This window comes from Atractosteus spatula, chromosome 10, assembly GCF_055471065.1.
Source record: "Atractosteus spatula isolate fAtrSpa1 chromosome 10, fAtrSpa1.hap1, whole genome shotgun sequence".
NCBI lineage: Eukaryota > Metazoa > Chordata > Actinopteri > Semionotiformes > Lepisosteidae > Atractosteus > Atractosteus spatula.
Genome location: NC_142715.1, coordinates 25,704,260 through 25,717,321, shown reverse-complemented (window position 1 = coordinate 25,717,321; position 13,062 = coordinate 25,704,260). Strand labels below are relative to the sequence as shown.

Genomic DNA, 13,062 nt, shown 5'->3' with positions numbered 1-13,062 from the left:
AATGCAATCGACCTTTGCGAAGACAATGCTTACATCGCAAAAGAAATCCATCCCTGGGTGGACTTAAACCACCAACCTTTCGGTTAACAGCCGAACGCCCTAACCAATTGCGCCACAGACACTGACCGGTAGGGGCTTCTCTCGAATCACACGTTTCCGGTTAAAAAAAAATCTCTTACCGTTTTTTTTTGCCAGCCGGTAATATTTCTTCTGCACTGATAACCAAGAATTGAATTTCATTTTTCGCAAGCTGTGTGAATTTCTTGAAAAACAAGTTTTCCAGAAAGGAACTGAACACATGCATTTAACGAAATCAAGCCCTTTGTGATTGCCCGAAATGGTACGTTCTGTACCACAAGATAGGAAGAAAGACACGGCTAGGATTTGAATCTAGATTCTTTTGTTTAATAAACAGGCGCTTTAACCAACTATGGCACGGTGACAGGATGACCATCACCTTTTAGAGCCACTTGGACACACCGCTCTGAGACATCTGCATTCAGTAAGCGCTGAGCCTGCTCTCAGACCAAATTGCCTCTTTTACATAGCAGCCCAGACACTGAGAAATGAAGAGAACTGGCTTTTATCTGGCATTTTTCATGTCCAATGCGTTTGACATCTCCCAAGGGTTCTTTTGCGACACTACTACTTCTTCTTTTTTCTTTCTGTGCGCTTTGATAGAAAAAACGAGAAATCGTGCAAGGGAAAAATGTCCTTTTTTCATAGAGAAAACGTGCACCAGGAAATGTGTTGAGAAGAAATCATTTAACACGATATTAACTTACCAGAGCAAATGCTCACCCGTCGAGGTCTGCTTTACTACAAGAGTGAAGTAGAGTGAAAGATTTGATAATTTCTCGGCGTTGTGGAAGAAAATAGTCTTTCTTTGAATTCTAAATCAATCGGAATTTCAGTGCGATACATAAACCCTTTGTCTGATTTAAAGAGATTATATTTTAAAACTCATAAAAATGTAGAAAACACCTGTTTCTCACTTTGAAATTTTAGACGGGGCGGTGTATTACTAGCAGCAGCGCTGAGCACACTATGGCGCAATTCAGGTTATGTGATATACTGTACTAGTGGTTTAATAAATAACGCGTCTGATTTCGGATCATAAGATTGTAGGTTCGACTTCTACCTGGCTCGTGTAAACTTTATTCAGGCTCCGCAGTAATAGATGTCTATTATGTAATGAACTGCACCTGAAAGCAAACGTTGGGTCTGTTTCCTTTTTTTTTCCAGCACGAAATAGCAAATCGTTACAAAAAGCACCAGCTAATGCCCAATAGCGGTTTTTTTTTCAAATTACATTTACTTCAGGCTTCAGACACTTTTTAATAAAACAAAAGTGTCCTGAAACTCCCTAGCAGGTTTGCTTGAACCTGTAATAAAAAAAAGTTATCTGAAACTTCCAGGATTCCATTTTCTGATGTAGCTGTCTCTGAAGTCGGACGTGATGTTTAACAGATGTGAACTGTGCCTTTTCTCTTGTGTTCAATGATATTCGCTGTGTGAGCTCCACACTGCGTGTCCTTTTCTGCTCTATTTTGTTTAGATTATCTATGTGGTGTACACACAGAACTCAACTGTATGGTGTGAATTCCGTGTTCAGGACCAGCAGAACCTGAAAAACTATGAGCTGACCCCGACGTGATTTGAACACACAGCCTCCTGATCTGGAATCAGACACGAAACCGTTGCGCCACGAGGTCATAGCTGTCGGCGCATTTGAATACCCCAAAGGAGAAAAATTAGCTTCACAAAAAAAAATTTTTTTTTTCCTCCTGTGAGGACACCGCTCTTCTGAAGAGAGTCTCTTCTTCCCAGACCACATTTTTTCCTGCGCAGCTGTTGTGCAGGTGTTGTTTTCGATAACAGATCCAGGAACACTGATTGTTTTTCCATTTCTTTAAGTAAGTACCCCATGGTGCAACTGTAACACGTCTGACTCTAAATCCCGAAGTTAATTCTCAAAGTATATCGGAGTCAACTGATACTGATCAGGTTCTGATGCTGCTGAACCCACAGCTTTATTCATAATGTCCATCCCTTCTCGTCAAAACTCGTATTTTCACAGGGTACCGTTCAGAAATCGCAGTATAGAATGAAAAACTCCAGTAGATGTTGGTGATTTTCCTTTAAAAACAATTGAATCTCTGGAAATTTTACGGGGTGTATCACTTTTACTGAGACCGAGGAGTGTTAAGCTGTACATGAGTATTTGTGGGTCGGTTGTTAACCAAAAGGGTGGTGGTTTGAGCACTCCCAGGGACGCTATGAGCCTTTTAATGATCACACCCTCTTCACTTCATTTCTCCATGGCCGGTCTTGTACAGCAATCAAATACAGAGCCCGTAGGGGGCAGTAGGCTCGCAAATATAGCTCACTGTGTACGTAATGAAGAAGCAGAGGTTAGTTTCTTATCTGCATGTTGCAGAGCCTTACGCGACTCGTACCAACAGTTGGGGTTTGATCCCTGCACGGGCTCTTAGTTGAAAGACCATTGTAAATGACGTGTAACAGCTTTATCCAGCTGGCTTTTATGTTTCATACTAAATTGCTATCTTGAAACCAAAATAATTAGAAATATGGAACACAACCGTTGTTCCCCAAGAAGGAAAGCTGTTTTACACTGACATCACTCCTTTTTATTTAATCCAGATTTTAAAGACAACTCCGCCCTCAAAGGAAATCAAAGGAAAATGTTGTATTAGCACGAGCTGCACAGGCTCTGAATCAGACCATTTCAATTAGTCTGATCAGTGCAGGGCAAGTTAATGTAGAATTATTGCTTTGTTTGTCTCTTGTTTGTATATAAATGAATGTCTCTGAAAACTTAATGTTAGTTTTTAATTTAGTTTTAGTTTTACGATGTAGGTCATGCATTGACATATGCACAAACACACGAAATGTCTCATTCCTGATTCAGCTCATGCTCCATAGGAGAGAAAAGATTCCTCCTGTTTCTCTTCAACATTTTGTTTTTGATCATTATTTTCTTAAGTTATGATCAATATTGAACTTTTTCGAAATAAAACAAAAATAATCAAACATGCAGGCAGATTTTTTAAAAGTATTAGGTGTTGACAGGGCGCTCCTTCGGAATAGTCGTCAGAAAATGTGAGAAAAGGAAAGTTACGTAAACTCTCACGCACACCATTAAAGATTGGAATCTGATCGTAAAAACACTAGCTGTCTCCCCGTCGGTAATCAAACCCCAGTTTCCCGAGTGACAGGCAGGGACACAAACAACTTTACGAACTAGGAGCGCTTGCTTGCTATTATGAGGAATTTACTCATAAGTATGTTACTGTTTTGGGTTTGGACTTTAATTTTCCCAATACCAGTTTTTTACAAAAGTAAAGGCACATGGCACATGTGTGCCACATCACGTCCGGGTTTAGTGACAGCTACCTCAGAGATTGTAAGCTGGGTAGTTTCAGATCACTTTTTTTTAAAGGTTCAAGCAAACCCGAATACCTTTGCAAGAGACATTTCAGAATCCCAGTCAAATCCAGTACAATTGCTGGATCCCTCGAATTCGACTGAACTATAACACAGATCTGCAGTCCATGATTAGAATACTGTGGGTGTGTTGTATAAGCCATACCTCCCAAAATAGTTCGAAGACAGGAGATGCATCCTCGTTTAGGAATGTGGTATAAAGTGAAATGGTCTGGGAAGAGTCCTACGTTTGAACAATTCAAAATAGACGTAAAGGGGTATTTACAGACTCTTTCTAAATGTAAGAACAAGCTGTGCTGACCTTATCTTTATTTACCTTGTGTAATCGTTTTTCATAAAGTGTAATTGTATTATAGCATGTGCCCCTGACGATTTTCTTGATACGTTATATGTGCTCTTGTTTGTATTGTATGTAGTTTTGTTGTTCAAATACAACGTAAAAGACACAACTTTCCGGATGCGGCTGCTGTAAAAATAAAATGACATCAAGGGTGCTGTACGCAGAGGTCCGAAACCTGCTCCACAGAAGATCTTTATCCAGAGGTGTTAAAGAAGTCGAGATCTTGCCATGAGAGGGGAAGCACCTCAGAAAAAGCAGGCACAGTCGGTTCCACAGTCATAACGCCACTAAGTCGGGCGACAAGAGCAAAAGCCACCCGGCTTCCTCCAGGCAAGTAATGAGACAAAGAGAGAGGGCACAGCGGGTAGTGTGGCCGAGTGGTCTGGATTAAGGCTCCAGTCTCTTTGGGGGCGTGGGTTCGAATCCCACCGCTGCCAGGTGCTTCTGTTGAGACCTCCTTTCAGCTGACTTCTGACAAAAGGGAGAGAGCTGCTTTTGTGCAGTCTCTCAAGAAACTAAGCAAAGTGTTCAAAGATACTTTGTCAGCTTGACATCAAGGCAGAAAACAAAAACTTTCTTGCATCCGCTCAAACCAAATGCGCTTTGCAACCTTTTGCGTTATGCAGGGAACGACGTCTGCCGAGATCACTTTTGAGTCAATGCAAATTGTAGTGTGCCCTCCGTTTTAATGTTGGTTGTACTGGCGTGCTGCTTCTGTCTGTGAAACTCTGTGGGAGCCTCTTGACTCCCCGTGTCATGCTGCGTTTCTCTCTCATTGTACTGGGAGTGGTACCGTTGCTTCTGGATAAAGTCTGTCTTGGGTCATTCCAGACAAGTCAGGTATGACTGTGCTTCACCACAAGAAGAGACACTTCACTTGCGAGGATCCCAACAGTATATTTCTCCTTTCAGAGCCCATGGGAGTGAATTTCATACACAATTAAAAAAAGGCTAATTTTATTTAGAGGCTTCAGACACTTTTTTAATTAAAAAAGTGACCTGAAACTCCTTAGCTTTCAGGTTTTCTAGAACCTTTAATAATAAAGTGGTCTCAAACTTTCATTGTCTGATGTAGCTGTCCCTAAAGTTGAACATGATGTTTTGGAGATGCTGAGATATTGAGAAGAACTCAACTACATGGTGAAAAGTCTGGGTTCAGCACCAGCAGATGGTGAAGAACTCTTAGCTGACCCCAACCTAATTTGAACTCACAACTTTCAGAGCAAGAATCATCTACACTACCACTGTGCCACACCCTCTAGTCTTCTTTAGCTCCCCAAAGGAGAAAAATCAGTGTCCCAATGTCTTTAACAAAAAGGAAAATTTAGACAGGCTTTCATTTCTGCATTAAGAACTGTTTGTGCTGTCCTGTAATTGAGTAAATTTACTGCCTAAATCAGCAAAGAATTCTACGTTTGAACAGTTCTAAATAGACTTAAATGGATATTTACAGACTTTCGAAATGTAGGAACATGAAAGCTGTGTGGACCTTGTTTTTATTTACTTTGTTTAATCTTTTTTTTCCATAAAGTGTAATTGTATTATTTATGTGCCCCTCACGAGTCTATTAATACGTTATATGTGCTCTTGTTTATATTGAATCTATTTTGTTGTTTCCAGAAAATTCCGGATGCGTGCTGCTGTAGAAATAAAATGACATCAAGGGTGCTGTACCCAGAGGTCTGTAGCCTGCTCCACAGAAGAACTTTATCCAGAGGTGTTAAAGAAGTCGAGATCTCGCCATGAGAGGGGAAGCATCTCAGAAAAAGCAGGTGCAGTCGGTTCCATAGTCATAACGCCACTGTTGGACAAGAGCAAAAGCCACCCGGCTTCCTTCAGGCAAGTAATGAGACAAAGAAACAGGGCACAGTGGGTAGTGTGGCTGAGTGGTCTAAGGTGCTGGATTAAGGCTCCAGTCTTGTTGGAGGTGTGGGTTTGAATCACACTGCTGCTAGGAGTTTTTGTGTTACAACCACCAAATGGAGCAATGTGTTAAAAGCTACTTTATCAGCTTAACATCAAAGCAGGGAGAAAAAAGTGTTTCTTCTTCTCAACACAAATTCTTGTTTCCACCTTCAGCAGGGAAGTTTGTCTACCAAGATCACTTTTGAGTCAGTGCAAATCACAGTGCGCCCTCAATTTTAATGTCGGTTGTGCTCCTTTTATCTGTGAAACGTTAATGTTCTGCATTTTCAAGTTGAGTCTTCCTTAGGGGTAGAGCTGATTAAGTCTTTCCGCATAGTGCTCCATCAGAAATAACTTGTTTAAGTTCAATAGAGATTGTGGGTTTCACTTCAAGCAATCACAAAGCATACATAGATGTCAGATCTAAATGGGGAATTTGTTGGTTACAAAGCTGAACGTTTTTCCATGTTCTGCTAGAGTATCTACTGGCTTGCCTTTATCAGCTGTCTTGGAAAAATAAGCTGTGCTTCCTCTCAGGAAAAATCATCAGTAATCATCAGTAATTTTATTCTGTGCGTATGGCCTTTATTTAAAGTATATGAAAATCACGAGTTCATAGATTTATCCAAATATCAGCGGCACCTTGTAAACCTGTCATAAGAATTCCTTCAATCCAATAGTTTCACTCCAGGGAAAAGGCAGGGAAACATAGAGAATTCTTATTTAAAGACAACATTTGGATTGGATTGCATGTAAGCAGGCATCACTCAGAATTCCTAATATGATTTTAAATTCAGTTTTGCAGTGCTTTAGTGCGTTACTACTTTCAGAGAGTCTTTTATTGACCTTGCTGAAGCAGAGAAGCGACATAATCACAATTGTGACCAGTTTTTCTACTGTTTCTGGTTAATAATGATGATTATTTTGTATTTTGATTAGTATTTTTTGTAGCATTCTTCCTCAGCTTTTAAGTTATTTGGTGAGCAAGAACCACTGAGAACGAGTCTGAATCAATCAAGAACACATATGGTGTCCTGTAGCGGCGTGGCTTATTAATAAGAAAGAATTAAGTGTTCTGAGCCTTCCCAAATGAGGCCTCATCTCTCTGTTCATCACTGTGGTGCAGCCACAGAGAAACTATTCATGCAGGCTGATTTAAGGTTCCTTTGATAAGGTTTCCTAGGACAGCTCCCAAAGGGGGATGCACTTAGCTAAGCCTGGCTATCATGATCAATGGTCATCCATTGGCGCCTATCTGTCTAGGGAGTGCCAGATGGACATCTGGACTGCATTCCCAAGTGTCAGGAGTAAGTGACTCATATCTCACCTTGATCAACCAATCAGGGACTGGTAGTGCCGAGTAACCCACGTGGCTCTCTGATGCCCATGGAACTTTCAGCCAATCAATGAGCTGAAGTTCCTCCAGGTAAAAACAGGCAACACAGAGAGCCTGTGAGATTCGTGAGATTCAGTGGAGAATTCTGTGGACAATTCTAAAGGGAATTCAAAGGAGAATTTCAAGGCAGGACGGCCCAGGAGCAGAAGGCTCCCAAGGGCAGGACATTCTCGCAGCGCGCCTCCTGACCATCCTGAGACTCAGCCCGGACAACCACGGAACGGCCAGTGGGTCCGAGTGCCAGAACTTTCCTTTGTTCTAAGAGTCTAGAGCGGAGGTTGCCAGAGAGTAACCAGAGGATCCACCCGAGGTTAGCACCAGCAGCAGGCCTCGTGAACAGGTCGGAACTGTGGACAGCTGAATCACTATTCAGAACTAGCTCTCCATCAGGAACGAACCGGTCCTCTTCCTGACTTGCTGGGACCCACAGTCATCTTTTCTCCTGTGCACAAACTTTGCTAGTTAAAGCCAACACTAACTAGCTGGTCAGTGAGCATCAGCAGCGCACCGTCGCAAGCCGCACAGCACAGCCTGGCACGGAGCCAGAGAGCGCGGATTGGACAGCAACAAGCCTGCAACTGTTTCTTTGTGCCCGCAGAAGATCTGAATCCCCAGAGATTGGATGAGTATTCAACTTCAATGCATTACAGCTCGAGAATTCAATTGTTATCCCAACCAGTTGATATCAATTTAATTCCTAAGAGTTATGTACTTGTTTTGAGTATCTAATGTAGAAGTTATAACCAAGTTCATTTACGAAACGGTCTAAATGAATGATATACTGAACGTATGTCCTCTTGATATATGTAACACTTTGTAACTGATTGAATATACATCTTTTGTATTCTGATAACCCTCTCGATAAGATCTGTTAGGTTTACATGCATATTCTATGTATTAATAAATGTATCCTTATGTATTAGTACCTGTGTGTGTGCGTTGTTTGAGTTATGTCGCATGGTTGGATTCTAAAGCCATCAAAAGAATCAATTTTGTGATTTACTGCTACGATTAATAATTGTCCCAGTAAATGCCCAAACCCTACAGAACTGGTGCCTTCAGAGAGCTACATTACATTTAATTTGGCTATGGCAACGTTACAGTCCTGTGTACAACTGCTTAGCCCGAATTTAGCTTTTCAGTGTTGAAGAAGACGTTTCCAATTTTGATTGCTGGTTTCAGAGGATGTGCTACAAGATCACAGATTCATTTGAAAAGATTTGGAGATGCATTGGCTGGGACTCAAACCTGGCTCAATTGCATGAAGGCACCTATACTCAGCAACGAGAGGGAAGGAGAAGGGGCCAGAGGTAGTGTGGCTGAATGGTCTAATATGTTGGATTTTAGGCTCCACTCTCTCAGGGGTGTGGGTTTAAATCCCACTACTGCCTAATGTTTTAAGACCTTACTTCCTGTGATTTGTAATATGGTCAGTAAAAGTACTTTATGTAAGTATCTCTTACATCAGTGCTACAAGTCACTTACTGCTCCACAGGTCCGGGGTTCAATCCCTGGCATCTTCAGGTGTTTTATATTACTGTACTCACATCTCAATCTTCTGTTGAGTGAGAACTCTTTGCTCGTGTTCATAGAGAGCCAGGTTTACCTTTTGAATCTCACCCGGGATTTCCTGAGAGATCATTCAGCGAGCGAGTCCTCCCTCTGGACTCGGCACTGAGCTGAAAGCTGCACGAATTCCTCACTGCGTGTCCTGTACTGTTACAGGTGGTCCAGAGTTAATGTACAGCACAGTGACATGAACACCTTGAACTTTTTCTGTATGTGAAGGAAAATGCAAAAGAGCATGTAAAGTATTGATCATATAAAATATCCATGGTACAACTCGAGAAAAAACTAAAGAAAAAAACAACGACTTTTGATGATTACAAGAGATTCAAGAAACACAACCGTCCGCAGATGGGTTCGGATCCTGAACTCTTAAGTCAAAAGAACAAAAGCGAAGTAAACTCTCTTCATTGTCTTATAGTTTATGAAATAAAACAATTTCTTACTTTCTCAATAATTTCTTACCGTTGATAGACGATTTATTGAATTTTAACAGAATCACAATTACAAACATTTTGGGTTAAACTGTTATTCACATACTCTTAACAAAGAGAAACATTAGTGTCTTCCGGTGTGTGAGCCCATTTCTCAAAAAAATAAAAAATAAGTTATATAAATTGAATTGTTCTACTTTTTAGGCTTGCATAGTCTTATTCATATTTCAGTTAAACCTTTTCTTCTGTAGTAATTTCATTCGATATTAAAATTAGTCCTGATTTACAATTTTTGGACATGGTTCATCTTAAAGAATTTTGTAATAAGTTTCAGTTTAGGAAAATCGTGCCCAGAAGCTACCAAAACTGGTAATGTTCACATAATGTGTAATGCAAAAGCAGCAGTTGGGGTGGGAAACAAAAGGCATTTCTTGGTATGAATCCTAAAACTTCATAGATGGTGTTCTAGGACTTCTCGCTTCAGATAAAGCTGTCAATACATCATAGATTTCTACTCAATCAATATCAGCAGTGTTATCACTACCGAACGCTAAATATAGATCCTGGCAATAATTCATGAGTTGTTCGTTAGAAAATTGTTTATGTTTTTTTAACATATTTTCAATACCAGACAAAAAGTCGGAAGTTTCAATTTCATGCAACTGATGAAATCTCTCTTCGATGGAAGTTATAAGTACAGTACATCCAGAATACTGCGGAATCAATCAGATTTACATGTTTCTTGTGGATCCAGAAGATCATTTTGAGACTCAAAACATGCCTGTCTTTTCTTTTTTCGAGGACGAAGGAGCAGCAGCAGGAGTAGCAGTAATGGCAAGAACGTGTTTAGAGTTCAGCACTTCTCATTTCTAATGCAGAGCCATCGACTCGGAAGCACCACCCGCGATAACAGAAATTGCAGAATTGGTCTGTTCATGCTGCTTACACGCTTTGAATTGCTGGCATTTTTTGCAAGTTCCTTTTTGAGGGTTCATGAAATTCCTCACATTTGAGCCAACACTAAAATATTTCATTCGGGGTCGCCTAATTCATAGTGCAAACCGAATCTACAGGGGAATGCTGTGGCACATGAAGCCGTTTGTTATTCTGTTGTGAGGTATGAGGGGCGGAATGCAAATCGAGTTGGTGAATAGAAAATGAAACAGGAGTCACTTCTTGAGCTACGAATTCCAAAAAGTATGAAAACCTGTGCATTTTAACAGTGCAGAATACTCACAAATTGCACTGAGTTGCTTGCTTTCTTCTGCTGCTTTTATATTTCAGTCATTCACTGTCAGCTAGCACTGGAACAATTCAAGAGAGGTAAAATCAAAAGCTGTCAGGAGTGGGATTTGAACCCACGCCTCCATTTGGAGACCAGAACACCCAAGCCAGCTGGAATGACACATGTCCTTGAGTCTGGCACTTTAGACCACTCAGCTACCCTGACAAGCAAGAGCAAATGCTGTGCTGAATGCACCAGTAGTTGACTAAACTGAGTTTCTTCCCTGAAATTATTTGCTTGCGAAGAGCCAAGTTGCCTTGAATGGATCTTGAAAATCAAATATACGGATGGATTGTTATTCGGTTGTGAGTTTTGAGGGGCGTATTATAAATTGAGTTGGTGAAAAGGCGCTTTTTGTTAGTCTGTCGGGAGGCTGCACAAGGTGTTTAGAGGGAGAACTTCTAAAAAGCAGGCTCTCTATGTTTAACATCAAGGCAGATTTTTTTTTTCTCAATGGAAATGCTCTTTGGTGCTTTCAGCTTTACGTAGGGAACAACGTCTGCCAGATCACTTTTGAGCCAGTGCAAATGGCAATGTGCCACCAAGTACATTTAATATTGGCTGTGGTAGCGAGCTGCTTTTGTTTGTGAAGCTTTTACTTCTTTAAGCTGAATCATCGGCAGGAGTAGCTTATTAAATCTTTGCTCATAGCGCTCCATCAGAAATACATTGGAGGTATTGGAGACCCACGTGGTGTTACCACCCCCTGCCAATCCCTGATTGGTTGATCAAGGTGAGATATGAGTCACTTACTCCTGACACCAAGGAATGCAGTCCAGATGTCCATTCGGCACTCCCTAGACAGATAGGCGCCAATGGATGACCATTGATCATGATAGCCAGGCTTAGCTAAGTGCATCTCCGTTTGGGAGCTGTCCCTTATCAAAAGAAAACATCTTAAATCAGCCTGCATGAATACTTTCTCTGTGGCTGCACCACAGAGAGGGAGAGTGAGAGGGGGCCTCATTTAGGAAAGCACAGCAATGCTTAATTCTGTCTTATTAATAAGCATTGCCGCTACAGCTGTAAAGTTATTTGGCGAGCATGGACCTCTGAGAAGGAGTCTGAATCCATCAAGAAGACAGGAATTCTAATATCGCACTGCCGTCTTGTGTACAAAATATTTGTTCAGTTCTAATGTCTGTGTGCATTGACAAGGCATCTCAAAAGGACATATTAAATAAGAAAATGATCCTTTCTGTTACCATTCCTGTGGTTGGAGCGTTGTTTCACCCTTTTACGTTCTACAGTATTTACAGACAAGGTTTTATCACTGGAGTTGTACAGAACAAGTGTGCATCAGTCCATGAAAATCATCAGTACTGCTGTTTTTCTATGCATAGTTTAATCAAGAGCACTTAAAAGAGTGCACATCTCTAAGTCACTTCCACAGCCTCCTGTGTTGGGGATGTAGCTCAGTGGTAGAGTGCATTCTTTGCATGTATGAGGTTCTGGGTTCAATCCTTGGCATTTCCAAGTGCTTTATGTTACTGTGCTTACATCGCAGTCTTCTGTTAAGTGAGAGCTCTTTGCTCGTCTTCATAGAGAGCCAGGTTTACACAATTAAACTTGAAGTGCTGCAGTTTTAAATGTACCTCCAAAGCATTTAGTTCTGTTAACTACCAAAGAATGTGAACTAAGAACTTAAAGTCACATTCAGGAAATCCAGAGAACGTCTTCACACTTGTCGTGGCTGTTGCAGAAAAACCTCACCCGGGATGTTGAATCTCACCCGGGATTTCCTGAGAGATCATTCACCGAGCGAGTCCTCCCTCTGGATTCCGCATTGAGCTGAAAGCTGCGCGAATTCCTCACTGCGTGTCCTGTACAGTGTAGTACAGTGACAAGAACGCCTTGAGTTTTTTTCCGTATGTGAAGGAAAATGCAAAAGAGCATGAAAAGTATTGATGGTATAAAATATCCATGGTATGACTCGAGAAAGAACTGACGGACAAAACAATGCCATTTGATGATTACAAGAGAAACACAACCGTCCGAACATTGGCTTGGATCCTGAACGCTTGCGTTAAAAGACAAAGCAAAGGATATAACCTGTAAATGTCTTCATGTCTTACAGTTTATGAAATAACACAATTTATTCCTTTCTTAATAATTTCTTACTATTGATAGATGCTTTTTTGAATCAGAATCACAATTAAAGACATTTGTGGTTAACTGTTATTCACATATTCTAACGAAGAAAAACGTTAGTGTCTTCCGGTGTGTGAGCCCATTTCTCAAAAAAGAAAAAAATAAGTTATATAAATTGAATTATTCTATTTTGTAGGCTTGCATAGTCTTATTCATATTTCAGTTAAACCTTTTCTTCTGTAGTAATTTCATTTGATATTATATTTATCCTGATTTACAATTTTTGGACATGGTTCATCTTAAATAATTTGTAATTAGTTTCAGTTTTGGAAAATCGTGCCCAGAAGCTACAAAACTGGTAATGTTTGCATAATGTGTAATGTAATAGTAGCATTTTGGGTGGGAAAACAAAAGGTATTTCTTGGTATGAAGCCCAACACTTCTTAAGCGGCGTTCGAGGATTTCTCGCTTCAGATAAAGTTGTCAATAGATCATAAGTTTTTATTCAATCAATATCAGCAGTGTTATTGCGACCGAACGCTAAATATAGATCCTGGCAATACTTCGTGAGATCTTC

General features: G+C 40.6%; 1 non-coding gene across 1 annotated transcript; it reads right to left on the bottom strand.

Annotated features, from left to right (window-relative positions):
* Positions 1 to 10,446: 10,446 nt before the first annotated feature.
* Positions 10,447 to 10,559, bottom strand: trnal-caa (transfer RNA leucine (anticodon CAA)). Its single transcript has 2 exons — positions 10,522 to 10,559; positions 10,447 to 10,492 (listed from the first exon to the last, which is right to left on the bottom strand). It is a non-coding gene; the product is annotated as a tRNA-Leu (tRNA).
* Positions 10,560 to 13,062: the final 2,503 nt, after the last annotated feature.